The sequence below is a fragment of the Canis aureus genome, chromosome 27 (genome assembly GCF_053574225.1).
Source record: "Canis aureus isolate CA01 chromosome 27, VMU_Caureus_v.1.0, whole genome shotgun sequence".
Lineage (NCBI taxonomy): Eukaryota > Metazoa > Chordata > Mammalia > Carnivora > Canidae > Canis > Canis aureus.
Genome location: NC_135637.1, coordinates 10,513,947 through 10,529,341, shown reverse-complemented (window position 1 = coordinate 10,529,341; position 15,395 = coordinate 10,513,947). Strand labels below are relative to the sequence as shown.

General features: G+C 45.7%; 1 protein-coding gene across 13 annotated transcripts in view; it reads right to left on the bottom strand.

Annotated features, from left to right (window-relative positions):
• The window catches only part of CLIP1 (CAP-Gly domain containing linker protein 1), a 123,546-nt gene extending 119,740 nt beyond the window's left edge, over window positions 1–3,806 (bottom strand). For 9 of the 13 annotated variants that reach the window (XR_013366470.1, XM_077875445.1, XM_077875452.1 and 6 more), the window contains exon 1: window positions 3,652–3,806. The gene's annotated coding sequence lies outside the window, so the exon portion shown is untranslated. The remainder of the gene's footprint in view (window positions 1–3,651) is intronic. The other 4 variants (XM_077875458.1, XM_077875459.1, XM_077875460.1 and 1 more) reach the window with 2 other exon arrangements.
• Between the last annotated feature and the right edge of the window lie 11,589 nt (window positions 3,807–15,395).

Below are 15,395 nucleotides of genomic sequence, written 5' to 3'. Positions count from 1 at the left end.
TTCCCTCACTTTCTCTAGATCTTTACTCAAGTCACATTCTCAGCAACCCTATCTAAAATATCTTGCCACCCTATCTAAAATATCTATTACCCTAACTCTTGCCCCCAAAAGGGCATATTCCCCTTTCCCTGACTTATTATTTTTTTCATACCATGTATATATCATGTCCAATATACAATAAATGTTATCAATATGGTTATTGTAGGGATGCCTGGTTGGCTCAGCAGTTGAGTGTCTGCCTTCAGCCCAGGGTGTGATCCTGGAGTCCCACATCGGGCTCCCTGCATTGAGCCTGCTTCTCTCTTTGCCTATGTCTCTGCCTCTCATGAATTAGAAAAGAAGAAAAAAAAGAAAAAAAGAAAAGAAAGAAAAGAAAAGAAAAGAAAAGAAAAGAAAAGCCAGAGGTTATTGTATTCCTCCCCTACTTGAAGGGGGGGAGTCTAAAAGAACAAAGATTTCAGTTTTATTCATTGCTATACCATCAGCACCCAGAACAGCACCTGGCACACAGCCATGTTTAATAAATATTTGTTGAGTGAATACCAAAGGAAACTTAATACAGCTCACAGAGAGGTACACCATAGCCCCACCTGCTGCCTTTGGGGAGAATACCACAACACTTTGAAAATAATGTAAAGAACTATCAGCTTGTAACTACTCATCAACAACACTGTCCACTCTTCATATATGAAAAAAAACAACACTGGACCTCACACCTCATCTGTACAATAAAGAGAATTAAAAAGCTGATAATTGGGATAAAGTGGAAAATTACAGAGGGTAAAAGTCTCACTTTAAACACTGAACAAAACTTCCTTTTAATGTTAAGAAATATTAAGCCATCTCCATGTAACTTTACTACCCAACTCTGTTTTCTTTAGCTTCGACCTCTATAAAACCAATCTTAAGACTTACAGACCTCATATTTGCAATCAACTAAATAACATTTACCAAATTAAGTGACATACAAGAGGTGCCTAGCTGGCTCAGTCAGTGAAGCATGCAACTCTCGATCTCACAGTTATGAGTTCGAGCTCCACACTTGATGTAGATTGCTTTTTAAAAAATTTTTAAAAAATGAAAAAGTGAAAAATAAAGTGAAAGGTCCTTACTATATACATTCCCAGAATGAAAAAAATGTGTGTGTATAGCCAGAAATATATGAAATATATCTGCAAATAAGAACACTAGGTGACCAGTAAGTGAAAAATTCAAAGATGCCTACCTTTGTAGGGAATACAAGAGGACCAGTTCATCTCTTATTAACCATCCATTGGGTTTAGAATCTCAACAGAGACTACTTAAAAGCAAGGGCCAAACATTACTGAGGTAAGTTCACATGTATTCATGTATGAGTCACATGGGCTGCAGCAGATTCAATGTAAGACACTGGGTACAAAAAAATTTTTAAGTAAAAAGGGCAATTTTTTTAGTAGGTAAGAATTCTAAACTCCTAGAGAGTAGAAACCAGATCAGCTTATGTTGTGCTCAAGCGCAACAGGAGCTTAAGCAATTCTTGAAAAGATAGGGAAGGGCATGATCTTTATCTTCAGACAAAACCTACAAGGGATCCCACCCAATTTCAGCTTTTTTACTCCTTTGAATGAGGGGGCCTAAGATGTACTTAACCACTTTCTCTGGACCTCAAAAACCCAGCACCAGCTGTTTGTAGCGATCACCTACTTCCTTTGGCTTAATAAAAGCCAGCCTTGCTCCTTGCCAGGGATTCGCTACACTAATCTAATAACTAAACACCTGGAGTCAATGCCTGAGCTCAAATCCTGACACCACCACTTAAGTTGTATGACCCTGGGCAAGGTACTTGACCTTTCATTTTTTTTTTTAATTTTTATTTATTTATGATAGAGAGAGAGAGAGAGAGAGGCAGAGACACAGGCAGAGGGAGAAGCAGGCTCCATGCACCAGGAGCCCGACAGGGGATTCGATCCCGGGTCTCCAGGATCGCGCCCTGGGCCAAAGGCAGGCGCCAAACTGCTGCGCCACCCAGGGATCCCGGTACTTGACCTTTCAATGCCTCCTCTGTAAAATGGGGATAATGATAGCACCTTCATTGGGTGAGATGATTAATGAGATAAAACATAAAAAATTTGCCCAAAGCCTGACCAAAGGAAGCCCTCAATAAAGGTTGTTATTATTTCCAGAGAAAAAAATGTCCCAAGGCTGAGGAGCAACATAACTGAGGATTTTTGCAAAAGGTTATCATTAAACTCAAAAGTTAAACACATTTGTTCTCCTGACTTGAGGATACCACAGGTTATAAATAGTAATGATAATAAAATTGTAACACCAACCAGAATCATAACCACAACAGCAGCCACGCTAATACTGAGCTCTTACTGGCTAGGTTGGCACTGTCCTAACCTAAAACAGGAAGAAGGCAAGGTTGCTTTAAAAAAAAAAAAAAAAAAAAAAATCCAATGTCCTCTACCCTCCCTTTTTTTTTTTTTTAAGATTGATTTTATTTATTCATGAGAGACCCAGAAAGAGAGAGGCAGATACACAGGCAGAGGGAGAAGCAGGCCCCATGCAGGGAGCCCCACGCAGGACTCAATTCCGGGACCCCAGGATCACGCCCTGGGCTGAAGGCAGATGCTCAACCGCTGAGCCACCCGGGCGTCCCTACCATCCCTTTTAAATATGGTAACTGGTGGCCAAGTTTTGCTAAAAACAGGTATGTAGAAGATTACAGACTCGACGTGTAATTTCTTCATACCAAAGAGGTGGGGCTGTGAAGGGAGGAGGGGGTGGTGCTCGGTTCCTGCCAGATGGAAAAGCCACACGAAGTGGAGAAACAGCCCAGTTCAGGGTTTATCCCCAAATCAAAATCAGATTTCTGAGGCACAGGATCTCCACATTAACGGAATCAGAAGCCTCTGCTTTTAAAATAACCTCTAAACAAGTGTCATCTGTCTTCCGAGCCAATCCGCTGCCAAGGGAGAAGGCTCGGGTTACGGGCAGCGAGCGGTGTTATTTCAGAAATCCTGCCGAGCTCTTGTCATCCACCTCCTCCGAGACCCAGAGAGCCCTGGAGGAGGGGGACAAAGCCGCGGCCAGGCCAGGCAGGAGGCCACGGGGCCAGCCCGCCGAGCGGCGCACACGCCGAGGCCACGGCCGGGCGCCCTCCATTCCGGCTCGCGGGCACCGGGTGGCAGGGCCCAAGGGACGCTCGGGACACCGGGCGGCCGCGCCGGGGGGCAACAGGTCCCGCCGGGGCTCGGGCTGCTCGGGCTCCGCGGGCTCCGCCGCTCCGGCCCCGGCCCCGGCCCCGGCGCCGCGCCCCGGCCGAGGGGAGCCGAGCCGGAGCCCGCGAGGGAGCGACGCCTGGGGCGGCGCAGGGGCAAGGAGTCCAAGCTCCATCTTGAGGCGGACGGAGGAAGGGAAGGCCGGGCTCGGCGCTGCCAGGGCCAGCCACTGTCCCGGCTCCGGGGGCGCCACCCCGGGGACCCCTGGCCTCCGGGGCCACCCGCTCGGGCTGCTCGGGCCCCCTCGGGAGCGGCACCGCGCGCGGCCCCCGCGGCCCTCCGCCCGCCGGCCCGGCCCCCACCCCGCCCGAGCCCGGCCCGGCCCGGCGCAAGGGAAGGGGAGGAGGGCACCGGGAAGGGGACAGGGCCCGCGCCGCGCCCCGCTCACCTTCGCCTCGGCCGCCGCCGGTCGCCGCCACCTGCCCCACTGCAGCAGCAGCAGCAGCCGCGCGGCCGCCGCCCGCCGCCTCCCGCCTCCCGCCTCCCGGCTCGTCGGCTCGGGGCGGGGGAGAGCGTGACGCGCCGCCGCCGCGGGGCCGGGCGGGTGCGCGCCGCCAGGAGAAGACGCCGTGGCGGCTCCTCCCCGCGCGCTCGGCCGCCCTGCGCCGGAGGCCGGCGCCCGAGCCCCGCGCCCGCGTCTCGCGCCGCCCCGGCCCCCGCCCCGGCCCCCGCCCCGGCCCCCGCCCCGGCCCCCGCCCCAGCCCCCGGCCCGGCCCGGCCCGGCCCGACTCCGGCCGGAACCCGGCCCCGCCGCGTCTTTGTCTGCGCCCGCCGAGCAGCCCTCGGAGCCCCGCGAGCACCGGGTGGGAGGGCGCCGCGAGGGGAGCCCCGGGGGCCTGGCTGAGCGGCTTCTCTTCGTTTCGGTTAGTTGCGCATTTTCTGCAAGTGTTCCCGGAATGGGCAGGTCACACCCCAGAGCTGCATTCAGTCCTGACCACAGCCCACCAGCCTGATTGATTTTTTTTTTTCTTTTTTCTTTTTCCCCAGACCCAGGGTGAGAAATCCTTGGACGCAGACGAGGAGGAGCTGCCTACAGCAGGTTAAGTTTGGGGAACGTTGTCTCTGCTTTCCTCCCCCTCCGGGGAAAGACTCGGAGCGCACAACCCCTGGGAAAACCTGAAAGCAAGTGCAGCTTGAGAAGGACCATCTCTGCAGCCGCCTTTCCTCCAGGGAAAGACCGGGGGTTTAAAATCCCCTGAAACGAGCCCAGCCCTTGCTCCATTGGCTTGAGAAAAGCCTCTTTTATTCTCCCCAGCCGCTTGGACGAAAGCCCTGGTTGGTATCCCTTCCTCCCTCCTCCCCGCGGGCATCTCCTTTAAAAGCTTTTGGAAAAAAAAAAATAAAAATAAAAAAAAAAAGCTTTTGAAAGGGCCCGGAGAGGAGGCAGCCACAGCCGGCCCGGGCCGCCGCCGCCACCGCCGCCGCGGGCGACCCGCATTGCACTCTCACGGCCCATGGCAACCCCAGAAGCTTTGCAGCTCCTGGGAGGAATTTGCAGCTGTCAGGGAAGCCCAGGGTTTTGCTGCGACTCCGAGGTAGATAAGGGGCCCCCTGGGCTTCCTCCTCCTGCGGGGTAGAAGAGAATAATCAGGAAGGCGACCCCTTTGCTGACCTTTATTCAAAGCCCTGTGCTGCTGGACCAACAAGCTCGCACAGAGCAAAAGGAGGGAACTGTGTTGGAAATGGCCGAAGTTCTGAATAAAGTGAATTTACCTGCTGGCCCCTCCCCTTGATTCACGTTTTAAATCACGAAAATTATATTTCTGAATTCAACACTTCCCTAATTTGCAAGCCGCGAGGTCACAGTGGTGGGGGGCACCCCTGAAATCCAGTATCCATATTCCTAATCAGAAAGACTCACTTCCCTCATCCAAACACTTCAGCTCTAATAAGCAACCTATATAATCATAGATGTCCTAAAATGAGGTCACCGCTAATGGTGGGGTGCAACGTTTAAATGCTTCTGTTTTTATCTTTTCTCCTCTACTCATTCTGCTGAGCCTGTCTTTATTTTTAAATGCTGATAGTTTGTTCATTATAGAGTTTTTTGCATTAATTTCTATGTTTTAATATTGCATTAAAATAATTATTTCTCTAGTGTGTTTTTAGCACCCCTTTAAATTTTGTGATGAAGGCCTGTCCGCCATCCGGCCGAACATTGACTGCTCAGTCCCACAGAGTGGCCAGTGTTAAGATTGAAAAACATGCTTAGGCCTACCTCAAAATAAGCTCTCACATCCCATTTTTAGACTTAGCCACAGAGCATTTTAAAATGTGTGTCTTCTGTAAAAAGTATTAGAACAGCTCAATTGACAAGACTTTGGAAAATGGAAAGAGGTAGCAGAAGTAGAAAGCCAGATAGATAGGGCCGGTCTCCCAGATCTTCATTTTACAAAGTGAGGATGTTGGTAAATACCTACAGGGTTTTTTGTTCATTTTCCGGAACAAAAAATAAAGGTGTAAAATATTTTTTAAGGACATAGTAGTCTCGGGGATCCCTGGGTGGCTCAGCAGTTTAGCGCCTGCCTTTGGCCCAGGGCGTGATCCTGGAGTCCCGGGATCGAGTCCCACATCGGGCTCCCTGCGTGGAGCCTGCTTCTCCCTCTGCCTGTGTCTCTCTCTGTGTGAGTCTCTCATGAATAAATAAATTTTTAAAATATTTAAAAATATATATAGTAGTCTCTGGGAAAGATGGGATGGGGAAGGTGGGCAGAACAATGTTGCTTTTCACCAAAAACCCTGATATACTTTATTTTTTAAAACTATGTGCATGCATTACTTTGATTCCTGCCACCCCCTTCTCAAAAAAGTATCAAGATCCTCAAATAAAATGAGTAAAGAATACTCTCTGCAAATAAGACAAAAATCAGAGAGGGAGACAAACCCTAAGAGACTATTAATTGTAGGAAACAAGCTCAGGGTTGCTGGAGGGGCGGTGGGTGGAGGACGGTGTAACTGGGTGATGAGCATTAAGAAGGGCAGGTGATGTAATGAGCACTGGGTGTGATATGCGACTGATGAATAACTGAATTCTACATCTGAAACTAATGATACACTATTTAAATAAAATAAAATTTTTAAAAATTCTCTGCAAGGTGATAGATGTTTGTGGCTTGTTTCTATACAGCTGTTTAGCATTCTTTTTTCTGCCAGTTTTTCACAGTACTGCAGGTTTATTATTGTATTACCTGTCTTACTCCACCTCTACTGGAATGTAAGTTGCAAGAGAGTAAGGATCATTAGCACTTTTTTTAAAGATTTTATTTATTTATTTATTCATGAGAGACAGAGAGAGGCAGAGACACAGGCAGAGGGAGAGGTAGGCTCCCTATAGGGAGCCTGATATGGGACTGGATCCCAGGACCCCAGGATCACCCCCTGAGCAGATGCTTAGCCACTGAGCCACCCAGGTGTCCCTGATCATTGACTCATTAATTGCTCTAGCTGCATCCGCAGAATAATGCTTGATCCATAGTAGATTATTAAAAAGGATGGGAGCCTGTGTTGGGCTCCCTGGTCAGTAGGGAATCTGTTTCTCCTTCTCCCTCTTTCCCCCGCCTCATGCTCCCTCTCACACACTCTCTCTCTCAAATGAATAAATAAAATCTTTAAGAAAAATAAAAAAAGATGGAGTGTAAGGGTTCAGGTTCTAAATAACTGGGGGCTTTTCCTCTGTATTTTCTCTTTTTAAAGAAAACAATAAATGTTCATTCCATAAAGTCAAAGCAAGCAAAATGAAGAAAACAAAACCCTTATAATCCCACATATCCAAAGGAAATTAAATAATGGTTTTAAATAATTCATAACTGTTTAGAAATACTTAAAATGTCTCATTAAGGCCCTAATACTTCTTACTGCCATTCAAAAGCAACACTCATTATAGAATAGTGGTTGGAGAGTACTTTGTAAACTGCTATAAAGATGAGAAGATTTATAGAGATTTTTTTAAAGATTGTATTCATTTGACAGAGAAAGAGCGAGTGCACAAGCAGGGGGAGCAGGAGAGGAAGCAGGCTCCCCGCTGATCAGGGAGCCAGATGTGGGACTCGATCCCAGGACCCCAGGATCATGACCCAAGCCAAAGCCAGATGCTCAACCCACTGAACCACCCAGGTGCCCTAGAGCTTTTGAAATAGAAAGCAAAACAAAGGCTGTCAGAGCAAAAACATCCCTAAATTAAATTATCTTTTTCTTTCTCTTTCTTTTTTCTTTTTTATTTATTTATGATAGTCACACAGAGAGAGAGAGAGAGAGGCAGAGACATAGGCAGAAGGAGAAGCAGGCTCCATGCACCGGGAGCCCGACGTGGGATTCGATCCCGGGTCTCCAGGATCGCGCCCTGGGCCAAAGGCAGGCGCCAAACCGCTGCGCCACCCAGGGATCCCTCTCTTTCTTTTTTCTTTTTTTAAAGTTCCTGAACCATGATAGATAATTAATAATTAAATTATATAATTATATAATAAATCATATCTAAAATATAACTCATAAGGGCAGCCCCGGTGGCACAGCGGTTTGGCGCCGCCTGCAGCCTAGGGCGTGATCCTGGAGACCCTGGATGGAGCCTGCTTCTCCCTCTGCCTGTGTCTCTGCCTCTCTGTGTGTGTGTGTGTCTCTATGAATAAATAAATAAATAATCCTTTTAAAAAATAATAATAAAATAAAATATAATTCATAAGAGATAGTCCATGATTTAAATAATCTTTATAAAGAAGACATAGAAATTCATTTTCACTATGCAATTTTTGAAATTACATCTATTTTTACTAGCATTGTTTCAGAAACCGGAGTTAAATTAGTTTCATTCATCCCACAAATATTTACTAAACCCCTACACTGTCCCAGGCACTATTCCAGGTTTTGAAGGGGACAGCTGTGCAGTCTCATCCTTTAGCCTTGACTTCTACTGCTATCTGGTTTGCTAAATCAAGGTGTGGTAATCATTGTTCCATGCATTCTATTAGTTGTATGCCTGCAATGGATATAACCACCAGCCCATGCCTCTTGCCAACTTCATTCAGCTCTGCTAAAAATTTAGAGAGAGAATTATAAAGTCAGTTAGATATTAGAGTTTGGGGGAAATGTTTACATTTCCTTGCAAAGGTAAAGACTTACAACTGGTTCATTTAATGAAAAGGTGACTATCCCATACATATATTGAATCATTATGTTGTACACCTGAAACTAATATAATGTTATACGTCAATATCTCCCCCAAAAAAGTTTATTGACTAATCCAAAGCAAGACAGAATCTTCAACAGCAAAGAAAGGAAACAGAAAATAAATCCCACAAAACACGATGAAGTAGTCACAAACTATTTGGAGCCAAAGATTACTTTTATCACTGAAATTAAGACTGCTGTATCTACTTTATACAAAGAATGCTAACAGGGGGTGCCTAGCTGGCTTAGTCGGTAAAGTGCGTGACTCTTGATCTCAGGAAAGTAAGTTCAAACCCCACTTTGGGTGTAGAGATTCCTTAAAAATAAGACTTTAAAGAAAACAAAAACTAAAGAATGCTGGTGGTGGTGGTTTCATGGAATTAAAAAAAAAAAAATGATGAAAGAATGACAAGCTAAATTTAAACTCCTAGCCTGATTTCTCAAAGGGAACCATCTTGTGACAACAAAAGCTGTATTGTACACATTGAGTTAACAATAAACAATATCAGCAGGGCACCACACATCATGATGTAAACTGTATTTAAGGCCTTCTAAATAGACTGGTACTTTGAGAGTGTGCAGTTTCGTGATGAGGGGGTTGAACGAGATGACTTATCAAGTTCCTACCACAAACATTTTTAAGATTCTATGACTTTTCTCCAGTAAAGCAAAATATTTGTGAAATCAGTGGTTGATGCAGCCATTCAAACCTAATTCAACAAATATCTGTTGAGTGTGCGAAAAGCTGATCCTATCTTCAGCAAAATCAAGCAGACTCAAATACATGATACTTGTTCACAGCAGTACTATTCATAACAGCCAAAAGGTAGAAACAGCCAAATGTCCATCAACAGATGAACAGGTAAACAAATCAAGGTACATAAACACGATAAGATACTACCAGCCAAAAGAAAAAAAATGAAGTACCGACTCACGCTACAAGCTGGATGAATCTCAAAAATATGATACTGAGTGAAAGAAGCCAGACACAAAAGGCCACATATTGTATCTCCATTTATATGAAATACCGGGAATAGGTCAATACATGGAGACGGATATTGGTTGCCAGAGGCTGGGGGGCCATGGGTGGTAGGGGAAAGCAACTGCTTAATGGGTACAGGTCTCCTTTTGGAGTGATACAAATGTTTGGAACCAGATAGAGGTAGTAGTCGCACAACATTGTGAAGATACTAAAGACTACTGAGGGGGGATCCCTGGGTGGCTCAGCGGTTTAGCACCTGCCTTCAGCCCAGGACGTGATCTTGGAGACCTGGAATTGAGTCCCACATCCGGCTCCCTGCATGGAGCCTGCTTTTCCCTCTGCCTGTGTCTCTGCCTCTCTTTCTCTCTATGTCTCTCATGAATAAATTTAAAAATCTTAAAAATTAATAAATAAAATTAAAAAAAAAAAAAGACTACTGAGTTGTATGCTTGAAAATGCCTTGGGATCCCTGGGTGGTGCAGCTGTTTGGCGCCTGCCTTTGGCCCAGGGCGCGATCCCAGAGACCCGGGATCGAGTCCCACATCGGGCTCCCAGTGCATGGAGCCTGCTTCTCCCTCTGCCTGTGTCTCTGCCTCTCTCTCTCTCTGTGACTATCATAAATAAATAAATAATTAAGAAAAAAAAAAAGAAAGAAAATGCCTGGGATGCCTCGATGGGTCAGTTGGTTGGGATCTGGTCATGACCCCAAAGTCCTAGGATGAGCTCCCTGTTCATCTGTTCATCTGGGAATCTGCGTCTCCCTCTCCCTCTGCCCTTCCCAGCAAGCTCATGTCTTTCCCTCTCTCTCTCTTTCTCAAATAAATAAACAAAGTATTTTTTAAATGGTTGATTGGGGGGGTGGGGATCCCTGGGTGGCTCAGCAGTTTAGTGCCTGCCTTCGGCCCAGGGCCTGATCCTGGAGTCCTGGGATGGAGTCCCGTATCAGGCTCCCTGCATGGAGCCTGCTTCTCCCTCTGCCTGTGTCTCTCTCTGTGTCGCTCATGAATAAATAAAATCTTAAAAAAATAATAATAAATGGTTGATTTTATGCTATGTGACTATTATTGTAATAAAAATAAATATTAACATAAGTAAATATAAATAAATATAAATGAATAAAATAAATATTGATTTATATCAATCAGTCAGTGTAAATAAATAAAGTAATAAATGTTCCCCCGAAAAAAAGTCAAGCAGAGAATGGATGATAACCAAGTAGATGGGAGATATGGGAAATGAATTTTTTTTTAAGATTTTTATTTATTTGAGGGATCCCTGGGTGGCGCAGCGGTTTGGCGCCTGCCTTTGGCCCAGGGCGCGATCCTGGGGACCCGGGATCGAGTCCCACATTGGGCTTCGGGTGCATGGAGCCTGCTTCTCCCTCTGCCTGTCTCTGCCTCTCTCTCTCTCTCTCTCTGTGTGTGTGTGACTATCATAAATAAATAAAAATTTAAAAAATAAAATAAATAAATAAATATTTTTATTTATTTGAGAGAGGGAGAGAAATCACAGAGGGAGAGGGGGAGGAGAAGCAGACTCCCCTCTGAGCAGGGAGCACGATGTGAAGCTCCAACCCAGGACCCTGGGCTCATGACCTGAGCCAAAGCCAGACACCTAACCAACTGAGCCACCCAGGTGGCCCAAGAGATTTTTTTTTTTTTTTTAAGATTTTAAGTACTCTATACACCCAATATGGGGCTCAAACTCACAACCCCAAGATCAAGAGTCACAGGCTCTACCGACTGAGTCAGCCAGGCACCTCTGGAAAAGAGATTTCAAACTGGGAGGCAGTTTGGACTAAAGTCCTTCCCAACTCTAAAAATTCTATTATTTTACAGACCCAACTCTTCTTTATGTGTTCAAAATGACAACTGGGGAGACCACAACTGTGTTGAGTCTGAGGTCCAACTGAACAAAAAGAGACCAAAGTTGAATCTGAACTACAAATCTAAGGAAAGGTGCACACGGAGTTGCCAGCCCCTGCCAGAGCTCAGATAAAATGGCTCACTCTCATTTAGACACGTTCTAAAAAGCAAGGCTCAAACAAAATAGGCAAATTGAATACTATCCTCAACCTACGTCCTAGAGATACCAGATAGCCTTTGTGATTCCAAGTAAAAAATAATACTAGGAGGACCTGGATGACTCAGAAGCTGAGTGTCTGCCTTTGGCTCAGGGCATGATCCCATGGTCCCGAGATTGAGTCCTGCATAGGGCTCCCCGCAGGAAGCCTGCTTCTCCCTCTGCCTATGTCTCTGCCCCTCACTCTGTGTCTCTCGTGAATTAATAAATAAAATCTTTTTTTTAAAAAAAGTAACTAGTAACTAGTAACTAGTTTATCTAACTCTGTAGTACTGCATAGGGCTCCCCGCAGGAAGCCTGCTTCTCCCTCTGCCTATGTCTCTGCCCCTCACTCTGTGTCTCTCCTGAATTAATAAATAAAATCTTTTTTAAAAAAAAAGTAACTAGTAAACTAGTAACTAGTTTATTTAACTCTGTAGTACTAAGTTAACTTCATTGGCTTCATGCCTCACAGGTTGTGTGAGGAGATGTGTGTGTTTCTGGGTGTACAATTATTACTCGTAAACAGGTCAGTTGGATACACTTGGGGATACCCTTAATGGTTGTCAATGCAACTGGAATCAGGATTTCCTGGGGAAAATAGAAAACAAAAAGGAAGAGGCAAAACAGTGTGCATGACATGCCATTCTTTTTTAAATAAGAAAGAGACAGACATCTACATAAATGTTTAATGGAAGTGTTTATAGAAACAAAATATTAATGTGCTTTTCTTGTCTTTCATCATAGCTGACCCTGACCCTAGACAGCCCAAGCCATTCACTCGCAGTGACTGAGAGGTGGGAGTAAAAGTGAAGTTGTTTTGTTTTTAAAGACTTTTAATTTATTCATTCATGAGAGACAGAGAGAGAGAGAGAGAGAGAGGCAGAGACACAGGCAGAGGGAGAAGCAGGCTCCATGCAGGGAGCTTGATGTGGGACTCGACCCCAGGACTCCAGTATCATGGCCTGGGCCAAAGGCAGGGGCTAAACGGCTGAGCCACCCTGGGATCCCCTGAAGTTGGGTTTTTACCCAAGAAGACCAGAGAAAAAGAAGGAATTAATATTCATGTTTTACAGTCAAACTAGGATCTTTTCAACAGCATTACTAAAATATAATTCACTTACTCTACAGTTCACCCATTTAAAGTATATAGTTCGGGGCTCCCCAGCTGGCTCAGTCGGTTGAGCATCCAACTCTTCTTTTTTTAAGATTTATTTATTTATTCGATAGAGACACACACAGAGACATAGGCAGAGGGAGAAGCAGGCTCCATGTAGGGAGCCAGACACAGGACTCGATCCTGAGTCTCCAGGATCACTGCCTGGGCTGAAGGCAGGCACTAAACCGCCAAGCCACCCAGGCTGCCCAAGCATCCAACTCTTGATTTTGGCTCAGAACAGGATCTCAGGGTCATGATCTCAGGGTTGTGAAATCAAGCCGCAGGTTGGGCTCTGCGCTCAGCGGGGAGTCTATGGGAGATTCTCTCTCTCTCTCTCTCTCTCTCTATCCCTAACCCCACCCTCCCTCCCTCTCTCTCTAAACAACAACAAAAATATATATATAACATATATAATTTAATGATTTTTAGTATATTACATTATTAATTTTTTTTAAGATTTTATTTTATTTACTCATGAGAGACACACAGAGAGAGAAGCAGAGACACAGGCAGAGGAAGAAGCAGGCTCCATGCAAGGAGCCTGACATGGGACTTGATCCCGGGTCTCCAGTATCAGGCCCTGGGCTGAAGCTGGTGCTAAACTGCTGAGCCACCCGGGCTGCCCATTATTAAGTTTTTAATGTAAAAAACCATATAGAATTTGCCAGTTTAACTATCTTTAAGTGTACAACTCAGGACATCAGTTGTAGTCACAATGTTGTGCAACCCCCAATAGAATTTTTCAGAAAAAAAGAATGGCTTAATATTATTCCAGCATTGTCAAGTAAGAAAGGATTTTTTTTAAAAGATTTTATTTATTTATTCATAGAGACAGAGAGAGAGAGGCAGAGGCACAGGCAGAGGGAGAAGCAGGCATCATACAGAGAGCCCGTCATGGGACTCGATCCAGGGTCTCCAGGATCACGCCCCGGGCTGCAGACGGCGCTAAACCGCTGCACCACCGGGGCTGCCCCAGAAAGGATTTTTTTTTCTAAGATTTTATTTATTTATTCATGAGAGACTCACACAGAGAGAGAGAGAGAGAGAGAGGCAGAGGGAGAAGCAGGCTCCATGTCAGGAGCCCGATGCAGGACTCAATCCCAGGACTCTGGGATCATACCCTGGGCCGAAGGCAGGCACTAAACTGCTGAGCCACCCAGGGTTCCCCATAAGAAAGGATTATTAAAAACTCCTTTATCTCCCATTTGTGATACCGAGGGTCTGGATGACCTTTGAGTTTCTGCTGCGTTGTACAGAGGAGACTTCTGTCTAGCATTAAGGCTTCGCTAGGAGGCTGGAGGTGGAAAGAAAGGGGTTGTGCCATAGAAGAAATATGAGAGAATGCTATACTTCTAGGCCTGGGAGCTGATGAGAAAGAATGAAGAAGAGAGTCAAGGGAGGAAGGCAGATCCACAGGTTGGGATCTGGGGCAGGGAAGAGGGGTAGTTCCCAGGACAGGAGATTTTTGTCCCCAGCCCAGATTTAAGAGTCTGGAAGAAAATCCTTAGGCAGAGTGGTAGCTCTATGTCCACATTGTCAGGAGGATGGTGGCAAGGCCAGGCATAAAGGAGCTGTGGTTGGTGCTTCTGGGCCTCACTGAGACACTGGGTGGCATGAACGGCGGGTTGAGAGCCCCATGTGCTTGCTCTGGGAGCCACTGCAGCAGCATCGCCTTGTGGCACACTCGGAGATGCCTGCTGTGACAGCGGGAGGAGGCCCACAGTTCTGGCTGAGCCAAGAAAGGGCATAAGTTAGGAGCAGACTCGAAGCAAACACTTGGACACGGCACCAGGGCAGCGGCGCTCCAAGAACCCAGCCCTGGCTGACATTGTTGATTGCCTCCCCGAGATCCCTTCCCCCTGCTTCACTAAACAGACCCTGATTATTTTGGGTGTGGCAACGTACCCAACACTTTCTGCCCACTTGCTCAGACTTTCCCTAAGAACGTGGGCCAGAGGCATTTCTGGGAAAGCCTTTCCTTCCCTGATAATTGGAGGCAAACACAGATGTACTATCTGGAGCCAGAGCAGCTGTGTTGTTACCCTGAGGTAATTAATGAACATAAAGACAACAACTAACCGGCCAAGGTGGCAGAACAGAAAGATGGAAACAGAATTCCTTGGGCAACTCCCGTTTAGCGCCGCCTGCAGCCCGGGGTGGGATCATGGAGACCCGGGATCGAGTCCCACGTCGGGCTCCCTGCACGGAGCCTGCTTCTCCCTCTGCCTGTGTCTCTGCCTCTCTATCTGTGTGTGTGACTATCATAAATAAAAAGGAAAAAAAAGTACCAAAACAGAACTACTTGGAATAGTAAAATAAATATTTAAGGGCTAAAATAAATAAATAAATATTTAAAGGCTAACAGACTGGTTGAAAAGAAACGTTTTGAGGAAACTAGAAATGGTTACCAAGGATTTTTATGGGTTTTCTGTATGTTGGGCATTAACTGTATTTTACTCGAGATTTGTCAGAAAACGTACATCACTCGTTAATGCTTTGTGAATTCAAAATTTGCTTTGGGAGATGCCACAAAGTTCTGAGTCCTGCGCCAAGGTGGACGTGAGTTCCAGGGAAACCAAAAAACTGCTTATAGGAGTTTTTTTCTCAGTGGATAGTCCTCAAGTGACACTTGCAGTTCTGTAGTGTTATAACCATGTATGAACACAACCACATGTAGTATTTTCACATATAAACCATCTCCTTATTCTGGACTTTACTAGATAAAGTAGTTTATCATTTTTTTAGACTTATTTATTTTATTTTATTTTAA